The 14,126-nt window shown below is 37.0% G+C and overlaps 1 protein-coding gene across 4 annotated transcripts in view; it reads right to left on the bottom strand.

Annotated features, from left to right (window-relative positions):
• SH3GL2 (SH3 domain containing GRB2 like 2, endophilin A1) overlaps nucleotides 1–14,126 on the bottom strand; it is a 111,999-nt gene that overhangs the window by 57,578 nt on the left and 40,295 nt on the right. The window contains exon 1 of one of the 4 annotated variants that reach the window (XM_076362694.1): nucleotides 7–80. The exons of the other annotated variants lie outside the window; for them this stretch is intronic. The gene's annotated coding sequence lies outside the window, so the exon portion shown is untranslated. Of the gene's footprint in view, nucleotides 1–6; nucleotides 81–14,126 lie in introns of those variants that run through there. 4 annotated transcript variants of the gene reach the window in all.

Raw genomic sequence — 14,126 nt, 5'->3', positions numbered from 1 at the left:
ACTAACCTCCTCCTGCCATTTGAAAGCCAGTGCCTAACACTTGCGTTCAAGTACAGAGGCCGTTGCCTGTCAATCCATCGCACTTTACACTGCTGTCAGCACAGCTTGATGTGTATGCCTCTACGGATACAGGCACAAGTTAACTAACTGTTAACCGTTAACTTGTTAACTGTTAGCTGTGTATTAACGAGGAGGAACTCTCCCGTCTACCAGAAACGCAGATGTATGAAGAGCGTACAAAACGAGTGGTTTATGCAAAATGTTCTTTTTCTCTCAGAAAATGGTTTCACATTGAGCAAGTGGACCTAAGAAGCTATAAAATTATTAAAGTGCTGTTGCCTGGATACAATTTTTTCCTATTTCATTCCCAAATGACTCTATAAAAAATCCAGGTTAGCTTTAGCTTTGTTCTTATAGTTCAACTGAAAAGTAAAAATTCCTAAAACTTCAGAGAAGTAATCAAGCAATTGTCTTAAATTGAAGATATTTATTTTTTGATTGGATATATAAATTTTTAATTAATATTTATAAATTGATTATAATGTAATCTAACCATAATTAATTCTATCTATAATAGATTTTATTTCTAATCAGTTATTTACAATCTACAATTATTTCTAAAATACTGTCTATATATTTCTAAAATTCTGTCTACATAATTTTGTATTTTACAGATATAAAAAGAGATAAACTAAACTGCATGCGTAAAATTGTTTTAAAGATAATGAAGGATTTATAGAGACATATTCAAAAATACAAGAAATGACACAATTAAAATTAGTATGCAGCTTTAATTTGGCTCTCTGTACATATGCATTATGATATATAAACTCCTACTATTTTTGCGCTAGTTGCAGCTTCATTATATTTTCTCATTCACTGTACGGAATGGGCAGTATGCATTTAACAAAAACCTGGTTTTTACTTTGTTTTAGCTCTACTGTGCAATCTGTGGACAATTGTCTTACCACAAAACCGTATCCTGCATAAAGATTAAATTCTTCATAATGTTGTTTCCTAATCATATTCATTAATACCTAAACTGAGTGCTTCAAAACCATGGTTTAATTTATTTTAATAACAACTCTCCGAGGTTGTAGAAAAGCTTAATTTTTTATGTTTGCTAATTCCAGTTCCTGATATTCTTTTAATCTAGTGTTTACAGATTGACGAGAATATATGATCATAAACACCTTTGGGGTTATGTACAAATCTTAACCACTCCTTAAAGAATTTTTTTTCCCACTACAGTAGAGACAGGGGCTTCAGAGTTTTACTCAGCCATTTCTAGCTGCATTGCTGACTACCGAAGGTGCTCGAGAGAACATTACTCATCTAAGTATAGCCTTGGTGAACCCCACATGTCCTCAGGTCCCTGCAGAAAATACATCATATTTTAATTCCGAAGTAATGAAAGATGCACATCACAAGACATCTGAATTATTCCAACTGACTATCGTGAGAATTAAGCAGCTAAAGATCACTACAACTCAAATGGCATTAAAAAACATGCGCATCTCCCAAGTAAGTTAAAAAAAAGACGTTATTTGCTTGTTTTTCACTCAGACTTCTGTTTCAAATTTACAGGACTAGTTGAAATGTTAATAGTGATGGATGAAAGGTCTTCCATTGACTCCCAGATATGATTAAAACTATAGAAGCTACTGTATGGCTTTAGCTACAAGACCTACCATTATAGGCATTCACCTGAAAAACTCACATCTTTAATATTAACCTTATGCAGCACTATCTATATGAGAGCAGTATTAATTACATTTTCAAGTTGTAACTGCAGCAAATTTATCAGTTTCTGACTTCATGTTATTCTCAATTAGCCTCAGCTTCAAGAGGCCAGCAACAGAAATGCCACCTCAGGTGATTCATACCCCTCTCCCCAAGACCTAAGTCAATACGCACAAAATTGCCTACTTGATTTCAGCCATGAAGTTTGCGCTAAGTATAGAGGATGATCAAGAACAGAAACCAGAAAAACGAAAAAGGAGAAAAATAGAAAAATAAGAAAAAGAAAGTGAGGAAAGGAAGAAAAGGAAGCAGAAAGTGAAAAGGAGAAAACAGAAAAGAGAAAGAAAGAAAAAAATTCCACAAAACATGCCCCTTTTAATAGCCCTTGCTTGCACAGCCATCTCTTTACCTACTGTTTGATGTAACAAGCACAGCACTTAACAACTAATTTCCTGAATTGCAGTTTGCTGCTGATTTGTTGCATAACCGGGAAAAAGTACTCTTTAATGAAGTCATAGTTATTTTTACTACATACAGTAACATTCCGTCCAGTCACCTGCAGCATACGCTGTCCAGTCACACAGTGAAAGACCTTGTACTGCACCCCCAAGAGTGAAGGTTGTCATGGCTACCACTACTTCAACAGTCTTGACTTTTTATGCCTAACATTTTATGTTTAAAAATAGTATTATGACAAAACAAATGAGACGAAAAAGTCACCTCTGGGCATGGTGCTATGCAAACACATTAAAAAGATGGCCCTTTTTTTTTCTCTAAACCATTTACAATCATACTATATAAAAGAAAAAAAAACCCTTATTGTATTGCTTCTCCATACATCTAGCAAAAGCACTCTTTAATGTCTTTAAAAAGACACCATTTCTAAAAGCATGATGGAGCACAGGGTAAAGTCCTTTTTTAATAAAATGCACAAAAAATTGAAAAATTATCACACTTAAAATAGTTGTTACTGTATGGTTGTAGTAACAATTTGTTACACATGCAAGCACATTTGACTGATTTTTTTTTTTTTAATGCCATGGGAAGACTTTATTTCTATGAATTTTGAAAGTCTTGCTTAATTAAGAGCTACAAAATCATGACTGAAACAAGTCTAAAGGACAAAAGTAAAAAAAAGAGTCAGGTTATTTTTCTACAACTATGTTGGCTTTCACTTCAAGGAATGCAAGTATCTTCTTCTATGTTGGGCATAAGGATTCAGCTCTACTTAAGCAAGACGGTTCATGGGGATTTTTCCCTGCTGAAACTGCCAACTTCAGAGCCTTTATTACTTTTTAATGATGTACATAAAAGCTGGCTACTCACTACAGCAATAAAGTACGTTACTCCACCCTAGGACTTGACCCTAATTTACCTTCAACTCTTTTGTCAATTCACATTTCTTCTTCTTAATGATATTGATAGGGCATACAGTCAGTAAAGAGAGGTTTTAGAATCTGAGAGCTCAATTCCCAGCTGAAGTTCAGTGAGAATGTATCTCCAGTGAAATCAATAGAGCTATACCATTTCCAGATCAGTTGAAATCTGGCAGCTGGAAAGAACCTAAACCCACTTTTTGGTTAGGACAGTTACTATTTATGCTGCATTTGTTCTTGTTCCTTGCTGAAGCTACCCCTCTCCCTACCTGTTGAAGATGTGGTCTGCAGAACAATGAGTAAGGGCTGTGCAGAAGCAGCTCTGTGAGGTTTTTCTGGGGGAGGTTGAGTATGAAAGGAAAGGTCAAGACCTTTCTTCTCTTCTTCCCTGTCTGCAGTGAGCTTTCCAAAATAACATCAAATGGATTATCTAGCTGTAAGAAGAGTCTGTCTACCTTAAGCGTCTATGCTATTTATAACATGTAATGTGATTTTAAACCAACTTAGTTACAATTATTTAAACCAAACCAAAACAAGCCTTGCTTAAAGAAGAATGTGTTCCAGAAACATTGTGGCTCTATGAAAACAGTTTTAAAATAAACTTAAAATTTTTAAAAAAATCAAATATAATTTGCAGCAAATATTATAAGAATAATTATTACTTAATGGAGGTACAGCACAAAAACCCCAGTCCTAGAAATATATTAGGATATGGTTACTGCTAGACATCTGCAATAAAACCATTATCTTTGTTAGGAAGATGTTGAACAGCAGCATGCAGAACACCAGAGAGACAATCAAAAAAGAAGATAAACATTTCAAGGTGAAAACATATCACCCGGGCTCAAGATTTTGTAAAATGTGGTAGGTGCATTTTGGCCCAGCTGCGTTTATCTGGTGGCAAAGCCAGCTTCAGTCAGAGGCTCTCTCAAGCAAGTAAGACTACTTGTTGGACTTTACAGGAAGGTCTACCAGAACTGTCTAACCTCAGAGTTAAAGGACTGAAAGGTCAGCTACACTTCTGAATATGGAAGGATTAATGTGATGATGCAGTATGCTTTTTAAAAATGTTTGTATTAGTTGCTTTTTAAGCTGGAGGGGCTTGACGCTATCTCATTCAGCAGCAATGCTTCCTTTCTCGTTCTGTGATTTTAGATTTAGGGGACAATGCCCAAAGCACAGAATCAGAGACATGTTAAATAGAGGTGCAGTAAGGCTCTATTTCTTCAGTGATTTAAGACTTTTAGCATCTTATATCTCAATGAATGGTAATGTCTACACATTTTCATTTCTGATGAGGATGATGCAGTTACTGCATATGTCAAAAGGGCAAAATATTCAGCACCCATCTAGCTTCACATTGATTAGCGTTAATAAATCTAACCTTGTAAATGCTCCAGATACTAATAGCAAACGAGAATCCTAAGGGCTAACTTCAACTGCCACTTCTGACTTTGGATGGAGGCAAAGGGTACAAAGCAAAGCTGATTTTGACCTCTAATGTTCTGCACAATTTCAACAGCACCCTTGCTAGGTAACACCTACTAACCTCCAGAGAAAAAAATAAAAAAAATTGCTCCTGAAAAACCAGACAAAAAAAGAAAAGACATCAACCCAAAACTTTATCACTGAAAACCTTAACATGAACAAGAATGAAGAGACCGGTTTATTTCTGAAGGTATCTATCTGAACTGTAGTATTTAGGACTTTCTCCTCAATGTGCATCCAACAATATGTCCTTTTAGGAGAAGAAAAGATACACTGTTGTAATTGTGATCTAAAGAGGTGACTTTCTAAGATACTTATAATAGCTGAACAAGACTCTGCTGTTCCTCTGCATATTGAGAGTCTGGTATTTTCTAAGTAATATATGAGCTCTAAGTAATTCTTTAAAGAACAATTCTTGTCAGTATCAATATAAAATGAAGAACAGTATTATTAAAAAGAGATGGTTAATGGCTAAGCCAAACTGTTTCTTAACAAAACCAATGTACATGTAAATTCCTATGGGGGCTTGGTTTATTGGAAACACACTCATTTTCTGGCCAATACGGCAGCAAGTGGGAAAATGCCTTACACCTATATGCTCCTGGCAAACAGAGAAGCTCACATACTGAAGACTTACATAGTTGTGTGTACCACCTGTTACTGAAAAAGGGCACTGCTTAATAAAAATGAATATTGCATGTTTTTACTGAAATGCCTGTGCAAAAATTGAGTACATTACTTGTACTTACAAGTAAGTGCTTGACACCTATTTTCAAGATCTGCATCAGTTCCATATTCTTTCAGATAAAGTCCAAGACAATGCCTTTAACCTTCAGAGACCTATATTAATTGAAACACGCTCTAAAGACCATAACACTCTCCCCACTTCCATGACTGATTTTTAAGGGAAGGAACTGCTGATAAACCATTATTTTGAATGATCATTTGGCACTTGCTACTCACATCGGTGCAAAATACCCATTGATACTAGTGAAAGGGTATAAAAGTTAATACTCTGTATTCATTACTCTTTAAGAATATACAGCACAGAAAGTGAGTGATAGATTACAGTAGGAAGAGGACAGCAGAGAAACTGGGTCCAGACACCCCATGGGAATACTGAGATGGGAACTCAGACTTCTGGTCTTTGAATTTGCCTTTACTGCAGTTACCCTTGGCACTTGCAATGTGACGTGCAGCTTCACCTGGTTCTAGTGAGAGTATCTGCATTACAAAGCACCTGTCTGGCCTGGTCCTGCTGTAAAGTGCTATATGAGGTACTAGGTCTTATCCCAAATGTCCTACTGCAGCACTAAAATCTTAGCTGCCTTTTAAAGCTGGTAAGAACATATCAACATAGGGAAATTTGGATTCTCAGGATACTACTAGTATAAACATGAAGAAAGCACTCAAAGCCAACCCCACATCTTTGGGGCCCAGAAGCTAACCCAGACATGTAGCATCACATAACAGATATGAGGAGTTTGGGTCTTAATTAGCCATGAAAGTCCTGAAGAGGAGGCACCACCAACAAAACAGGTTTTCTTTCCAGATGTAACTAATCAGTACAAAAAATGTGCCAGTTCATACCTGCCATTGTTGCTGTAAAGTTGTGGGCAGGTCTGCACTTAGTCCACGAAACGTGTATGTTCACGCTATATACACTACTACAGTGTTTTCCATTAGAAACATCAAAGAATACAACTTAGGTCAATCTGTCTCAGAAAGAGATCATTTTGGCCATGGTCCCTTTCCTCATTAAAGGAAAAATGTCACCCTAAAGCAAAGCAGGGCAGCAGCTGGCACTCACTGCCAGGAGCAGGGAGGTTGCCGGTCAGAGCCTAGCAACCTGCAGCCCAGGCAAACTGCTGTCCTCCACATTTAAATCCAGAGTCAGCTTCAAGGATGTTGACTACCGTTCAGCTGAGTTTTCACATAGTCAGCCATTTGAAATACATATTAAAATGTTTCCTGGCCATCCACGTAAGCCATATGCAGCCTGCAGGTCCAGGGCATTGTGCCGTGCGGCTGCAGAGGGACCTTATACTTAAACTGGTGTCATTTAGCTCCCAAGGATGTCTCACTCAGCTTGAAGAAAAGGATATCTGAGGTCATCACCTCCTCCCTGAAGGATTAATGACCAAATATGAAATCACTACTCCATAGTTACTCTCCTGTAGTGGCTCCATGTGGAAATATGTCATCCACCATAGTAGCCAGCAGTAATGGAAGCCAGTGCTGGAACTTCAAATATAATTCACTTACAAAATAACGTACAAACTAGTGCACTCCTCTGTTTTATAATCATAAAAAAATTAAACAGAATAAAAATGCAATTCTTAATCATATGATACATACAAACAAAGCTGTGCATACAGGACAATAGCAGATGTTCTTTCTGTACCTGTTCACTTGCATTTAAAGGATGAGGTGAAACACACTTTTAAAATTTCCCACATAAATGTTCAAATTTTCTTTTATTCTAGAGTAACACTATCAAAAGACAGTGTACTAGAGGAAAAATGAGCACTTCTAAGGACACACAGCATGAGAGCAGGAGGTGAAAAAGCACCACTTACTAGTCCCCAGTGTTTTTCAGAAGATACGTATTTTCATTTTTCCTTGAAATGAAACAGATGCAATCTTTCTCCTAAAGACAGCTCCAAAAGAAATAGAATACTTTTGAAGGCTCCCTGTCTGCATAACATTAGCTACACACCACACTCTCCTGCGATATTCCATGTGCTCAAGTTACTTGACAGACTTGTTTTGGAATATTCAGTCTCTCTAAAAATCAAGTAAAAATAAGTTAGTTTCTGCTGACAAGTGCTGATACTGTTTAGTCATCTGAAGAAACCTAGACACAGTCTTTAATTACATAGCATTGTGTCTCTAACATAAGGAAACTCCTATGATCATGGTCTGTCACTGCCATGTTCAACTGGCACAAAGCAATCTTTTAAGGGGGGAACATTACTCATGTTCCATTTCCAAGAGACTGATTTCTTAAGGAGTTCTCAGTGCCACCTATTAGTTATTTCAAATTCACTGATACAGTTGATGGTCATAAAGGAAAAACAAAAGAAAAGAGACAGAGGTCCTTCTGTCACTTGTTGAATGGTTATTTTTAGAAAGTGTTAAGATAGGAACCTGCTTCTTAAGCTGCAAGTGTTATAAAGGATCATCAGACTTGGAGATGATTTATTGCTTCCGTTTGTTATGGATGATACATAAATAATCAAATATAAGGTCAAGTACTTGCAGACTTTCTTTCTTTAAACCAGATAGGGAGATACCTGGATGTCAAGAGCCATTCACTGTCTGGGTCTGTCACGGATTTGGAGTTTCACAAAGTACATTTCCTTCTTGCAAGATACTTATGAGGATTATATTCACCGAGTGATTAAATGAAATAAATGTGAAAACTAATGCAGAGTTTAATTAGCAGATTGACATTCTTAACACAAGCTGTTCGTTTACATGCAGTGTCTGTTTATCTGGAAGGGAACAAGTGGATTTGGATACTTTAGCAGGGATTTTGACTAATACAGAGTAAGTAACTGTGAGATAATGACACCTCCGCTTTCATCCTTATGTCTCTGCCCCATTCCTCCAGAAATAGATTTTATCATGCCCACAACAGTCTTTAAATAAAACTTCTGTTAGAGTGATCCTGCCTGGTGTTAAGTCTATGCAGCTTAACCGAAACAGCAATAAATGTGCAGGTGTCTATGTGATCATGACAATAGTATCAAAATGGAAAAGCTCAACTTTTTAACAAAACCAGGAATTAGTAAGAGTACTTCCCTTCCCTCTCTTTCTCAACATATAATCTCTTAAAACTGAAGGCTGAGACATTAGTAGCAACATCTTTTTCTCTAAGGGCTTCACGAGTCCAGGAGAGTAAAAATAATGTGCTAGCAATCTGTATTTCATGGACTTATTCTGCTTTTTAACTCTACAGATGAAGCTGTAAGAGCAAGAACTGTGTAAGAAGGATTTTCTCTGCCTGCCCATCAGTAGCAATAATATACCTTTGCCCTGCAAACTGTGCTTATTAGGGTTGATTTTTTCTACTTGCATATAAATGGATCTGAGTAATGCTGTGTCCAAAATCCTGAGGGAGCTCTGCATGATCTGTTGCAGAAAAGAAAGCAGTAACAAAACAGCCTTTGATTTTACTAATGTAAAATGCACATCCCATACAAATGATACTTGCACAGGAGAGCTGTCTTACAATTTGACCAAAGTAAATTGCCTATCCCATTAGCTCAGTTTCCTCATCTGTGAAAAACAGATAAAAATCTTTGAGATGCTGCCATAGGAGGCACTGTAAGTGAAAAGTGCTATTGGTGTACGAAAGAGGATTTGTTCAGCTAAATCTCCCAGTCTCCTATGAGGCCATTTTCTCTACATGCTTCTCCCTTTTTGAAAGCAGGTTTTAAAAAAATGTTTGCATGTGATTTCTAGAAGGACTTTTCATCCACAAATATTCATGGAAGCAGTGGAAATTATAGGCAACTTCTTAATGTAAAGCAAAACGTGGGTGAAGTTAGACTCAAAAGATGCTATGCTACACACGTTCCTCTCAGAAAAAGACAAACAGCTGTTGAGTTCTGCTTTGTGGGGCCTAGCTACAGCAGCATGACAAAAAGCATAGGAACAGATACATAAACTTCTTGCTTGACTGTATTTGACAGACAGGGTACCTTTTTGGTCACAGTACCTGGACACATTGATGCACATTCTGTAAACTGATTTCCCTCCCAGTCCCACTCCCCTCCTTCTACACTTCAGCAGATGTCTCCAAAACCTGTTTGAATCGATTGCTCTAAATGCACAGGGTTAATTGTAACCAGCTGGCCCAGAACACAGTAGGCATTTAAATACCTTCTGAGGAAGCCAAAACATTAGACTTCCTTTTTCTTCCTCCTTTTCTTACTGTAGTTACTGCTAAAACCTGCTTTGCTCCTACAGATGCCAACAGGCCCTGGTGTCCTGTGGAATTAATTGTACATGATGTTTTTTGCTGAAAAGGAAAATATACCAATCCACTCATCTGGAGAGCATTTAAAGTTCCACTAACACACACATGCACCAGAGCAAGCTCAATTTTCAGTCTTGTTTGTTCTTCTTCCCGTGTTTCACCTTCCGTCCACAGCCGGGGGTCTGTTCCATTAGCAGCTTTCCAAGCCCTCGGAGAATGGTTAAGGGAAGGGAGCAGAGAAAAATACTTTCAGTAACTGCACATTTCTATGGCTTCAGTTAGGTTTTTATTACAACACTAACATTTAAGACTCTTTGGAGAGTCTTGGTTAGCATTAAATAACAATTTGGTATAATGAAAATGATATGGCAGTAAAATAATTTAAGCGAGAGATGTAACAAATGTTGACTCCCTGCCCTCCCCTCAGTCCCTGGACAGAAATCTTCCAAATCCGATACGGTCAAACCAGGTAGGGGTTTGACCACACACACATCTCACAGCCATGTCGCCAGTCACTCAAAAGATCACTTGTTTGTTTATTAGATCTGCTTCAAGAATAAGGTGTAACATCCCCATTTTGGTGACTGAAAGGCTGTTAAGAAAAATAGAAGACGTGTATGTTGAATCTTGGAAGCCTCAAGAAGAATTCTGCCATTTTCTGAATGTTATAAGGCCTGGTAAGAGAAGTGGTACAATGAATCCATTACAAAAAGAGAGGTGACCATCCCAAAGTGAGTATGAGATCAAATCTTGCACGGAAGGCATGAAGCGTTGGCTGCTTCAGACAGATGAACATCGAGTTTCTTAACCTCAGTTCTTCTGAAGGTGCTCAGCTACTAAATTGTCTGAAGGCTAGAATTCAGCTGGTTATCCATAGAAACAGCACTAAAGCCACTGAGAGATTTTAAAAACCAGTAAAAGTTTGGATGCATTCTCGCCTAGGGGTAAGCTGAATAGGATTTTTCAGGATTTCAAGTTTGCAATTTCAGGGACAGACTTCAGCTAAATCTGCTTTCAGATCCAGCTGTAACGACAAATGGCCTGCAAAACATGTATTATTACTCTCTGTACTGGAGAAAAGAATCTGCCTGATTTTTATTTCTGAAGTTAAGTTTGAAGCCTGACATTGTTAAGTAAAAAATCATTGCATTTAGGATGCCAAAAAAACAAACCATAAAAGGCAATTTTAGCTACCTTCTGAAGTAAAACTACACAACTGACTCATTAAGAACACATGACTGCAGACCTCTATGTATCTCAGCTAGCAGCTGTTGCCTGCTTAATTTAGCAGCTAACAAGAAAACTTGATAGTTTGTAGTGAGACAATGATTTATTGTGGGTTCCAAGTTTTTATTAAATTTATTTTGCATTTGTTGAAATACTGCAATCAGCCAAGCAATATACTCCGTATCACTTTCTCCGTATCACATTTTTATTTTGTTTGATAATACTTTAAGTGTCTCAAAAATGCACTTTGTTTTAGTCCACAAAAAAAAATTAATCATTACATTACAGGGGACATGGGTCCCCTGGTATAACTTAGAAGTATGGTAAACCATGTTACCAGTTAATAGAGTGGCTATGGCAAAAGGTTTCTTATTCTAGAGCATAGAGATCTGTTCTGGAGTATCAGTAATGTTTTAAACTTGTTCCTCCTTGTCCTTAAATCAAAATAAACATTTAGCCAAGTCCTCAGATGGCAGAATGTCCAGACTTCAGAGGAGGCTAGAAAAGACTGTATCAGAAGATGATGCTAGGATGCTATGTACCTGTAAACTTCACACCACTGCAATAAAAATGTGTACTTCTGCCTTGCTGTTCAACTATGATTCATGTTTGAATAAAATGCCTGTGGAAAAGAGCATGCCTTCATAGACTCTTGAAAAAAATCACAAAACTGTAAAATTCTGTATAAAAAACCCAAAAGGTTCTTCAGGTTCACAGGAGCTATGAGGAAGCTCAGGATGGGTACAATTAGTTGTATAAGCAAGTAATTAAATTTACTTACCTAATAGATACTCCTTACTGCGTACACTCTGGTGGTTTCACAGTATCACCACATTACATTATGTAATGAGGAATTTCATTAGTATTTCTTCTGCCTATAGTTTTCTCTGCAGAAAGTGGTAAAAGACTCATTTTGTGGGCATGGTGGAAGACATCCAAGCATCAGTGCAAATCAGATTCCAAAATGAATGATTGACATCCCACTAATTTTCCAAGTGGGGAAACTGAGGGGAAAGACAGATAATTTGGTTTGCTCTTGGACATAAAGGTCAGCAGCATACCATTAATAGATTCTGATATTAAGTATTAAACAAAAGTCTTTCTCATTAGCTGGGTTTCTTTGTTACTATGTCTGCATAAGGCAACAGAAATAGGTAGCTTCTGACATACAAGCAGACTTCAAATCACTGAAATTTGGGCACTTTAAATAATCCTATACTCAAAATAACACTACATTCCTTCAAAATACCCAAGCTCCAACAATCGCACACATTTCCAAGTACTGGAATACAGTTGACCTAAGTATGGAGACACTGAGATGACAATGATACAAATTGACTTAGTGACTTCTGCTGGTAAAACCAAAACCACCACGGAAAAAAACGGGGTAGTGAGTCTTTTTTTCAGCCTCTGTTCCTGTTTACCCAAAAAAGGTTAACTGTGTGAAGATAAGTGCAGAAATAATAGGATGACAGCTAGTGAAAGACATCTACGTGACATATTATTTTAGCAACTATTATGTTGTAGGAAAGCACAGCTGACAGGAACATTATGTGCTTGTCTGCATATGTTCAGAAACAAATCAGCAGCGAGGAAAAGAAAATACAGGTAAAATATTACGTCACAAAAGTGGTGTCTCCACCACTTCATCAGCTGATTTAAACTCAGAGCTGCCCACCCTCAACTGAATAAAATGTCCATAGCTTTGCTCAGCTACTAGTCAGGCAAGGTCTTACTGAAGCCAATGGACCTATTTCTTGTGTAAAGACTGAATAAAGTCATCAATTTCTCTACAAAGAGAAATTCAAGCATTTCATTAGTACTTCAACCCAAAGGACTGCATTAAGAAGTAACATTTACACATTAATTTTTCAAGGTATCATTTTCATCTCTCTTGCATTCAATAGAACTAGTAGACTTGCTGAATGAAGCTGGTTTTATTGTCTGAGAATCATATTAAAATGTTCTTAATAGCATCAAATCAAATAAAGTAAAAATACATTATCCTTACCCATGCTCCACCCTTTGCTAGGTAGAAAAACAGTACACAGAAAAGGTATTATGGTGTCCTTCAGAATTATAATCTAAGAGGCTCCTACAGCCCATTGTTCTCTGGAAGGCTTTATAAGCAAAGTAACTCATTGCATACCAGACCATACCCCTTTTCACAAATCTGTAGTCCAGCTTGAAAGCTTAGCCCATAAAGGGGAAAATACACCTGAAATACATCTCCCAAGCAGAGGAAAATTTTCCTCATCATACTTTTTGTAAATTTAATAGAAGAAGTTAAAATTTTACTTAAAGAGCTGACAATTCATGTGGAAGTGAAGTTTACCTGAAAGTTTAATTTTTATAAAAAATAAAAAACATAAGCAGAAATGGAGCTTTATCGAAAACATTTTAACCCTGCTTGTTTACTCCTATGTACCAGTTCCACTGAAGATGGGTTTTGCATGGTCTGTGAATTAATTTCAAGTGAACATCACTGAATCTGCACTAGGAAAAAAAGCCCACAACCCCACCAAAAAACCCAAAACTACAACCCCTGTTCAAATGTTGAAGAAAAAATTAATCTTTCTTGGATGCACTTGTTTGTGTCTGGACAAGAGACACATACCAAGCTCCATGATCATTATGTATTCTTATCAAGTAAAGAATGTCAACTACCATCACAGTAGAAAGCAGAGGACTGTATTAGTGTGAAGTGACAAGACTGTATGGGTCTTCTTCTTCTCCTAACTTCTCCTTTGGTTATGGTTTTAACTAAGATGAAAATCAACTCAGAATCCAAGAAAATGAGAAGGGGAAACATCCTCTTGGGGCCCTGATTCATACACAATCTGGAAATTAAATAGGAGAGTGGAAAGTAAGACTTTATCACTAACTAGATGTCATCACTAACTGATAAGGGATTGACATAAGATCCATGCAGTTCCTGCCATAAAACATAATTTCCAAATGAAGCCGCATTGAGAAATCTAGAAAGGAGACTGACCAGTGGGAATAATCCTTTCAGGAAATTAACATACAAGAGCTTAGGAAGACTACAAAAGCCACTCAAAAGAAAAGTTGTTCTAAATTCCATATATCTCTTTTGATAGGTGGAGAAATGTTTTGGGTATACATACGGTAGGTTTCACAGACAAATATAAAAAACCCAAAAATAGTGTTTATACCTTTTTAAGTCTAGAAAGCATATAAATTTATTCCAAAGATGTGCACTTTCCTGTGTTCCCCAAAATCTATGCTTTAAGTAAAAAACAAATCATAGAAATCCTTTGGAGTGGACACTACTGGTGTCTTTC

Source organism: Aptenodytes patagonicus, chromosome Z (genome assembly GCF_965638725.1).
Source record: "Aptenodytes patagonicus chromosome Z, bAptPat1.pri.cur, whole genome shotgun sequence".
Lineage (NCBI taxonomy): Eukaryota > Metazoa > Chordata > Aves > Sphenisciformes > Spheniscidae > Aptenodytes > Aptenodytes patagonicus.
Note: the sequence above shows the minus strand (reverse complement) of the source record. Positions and strands in the feature narration are given on the sequence as shown.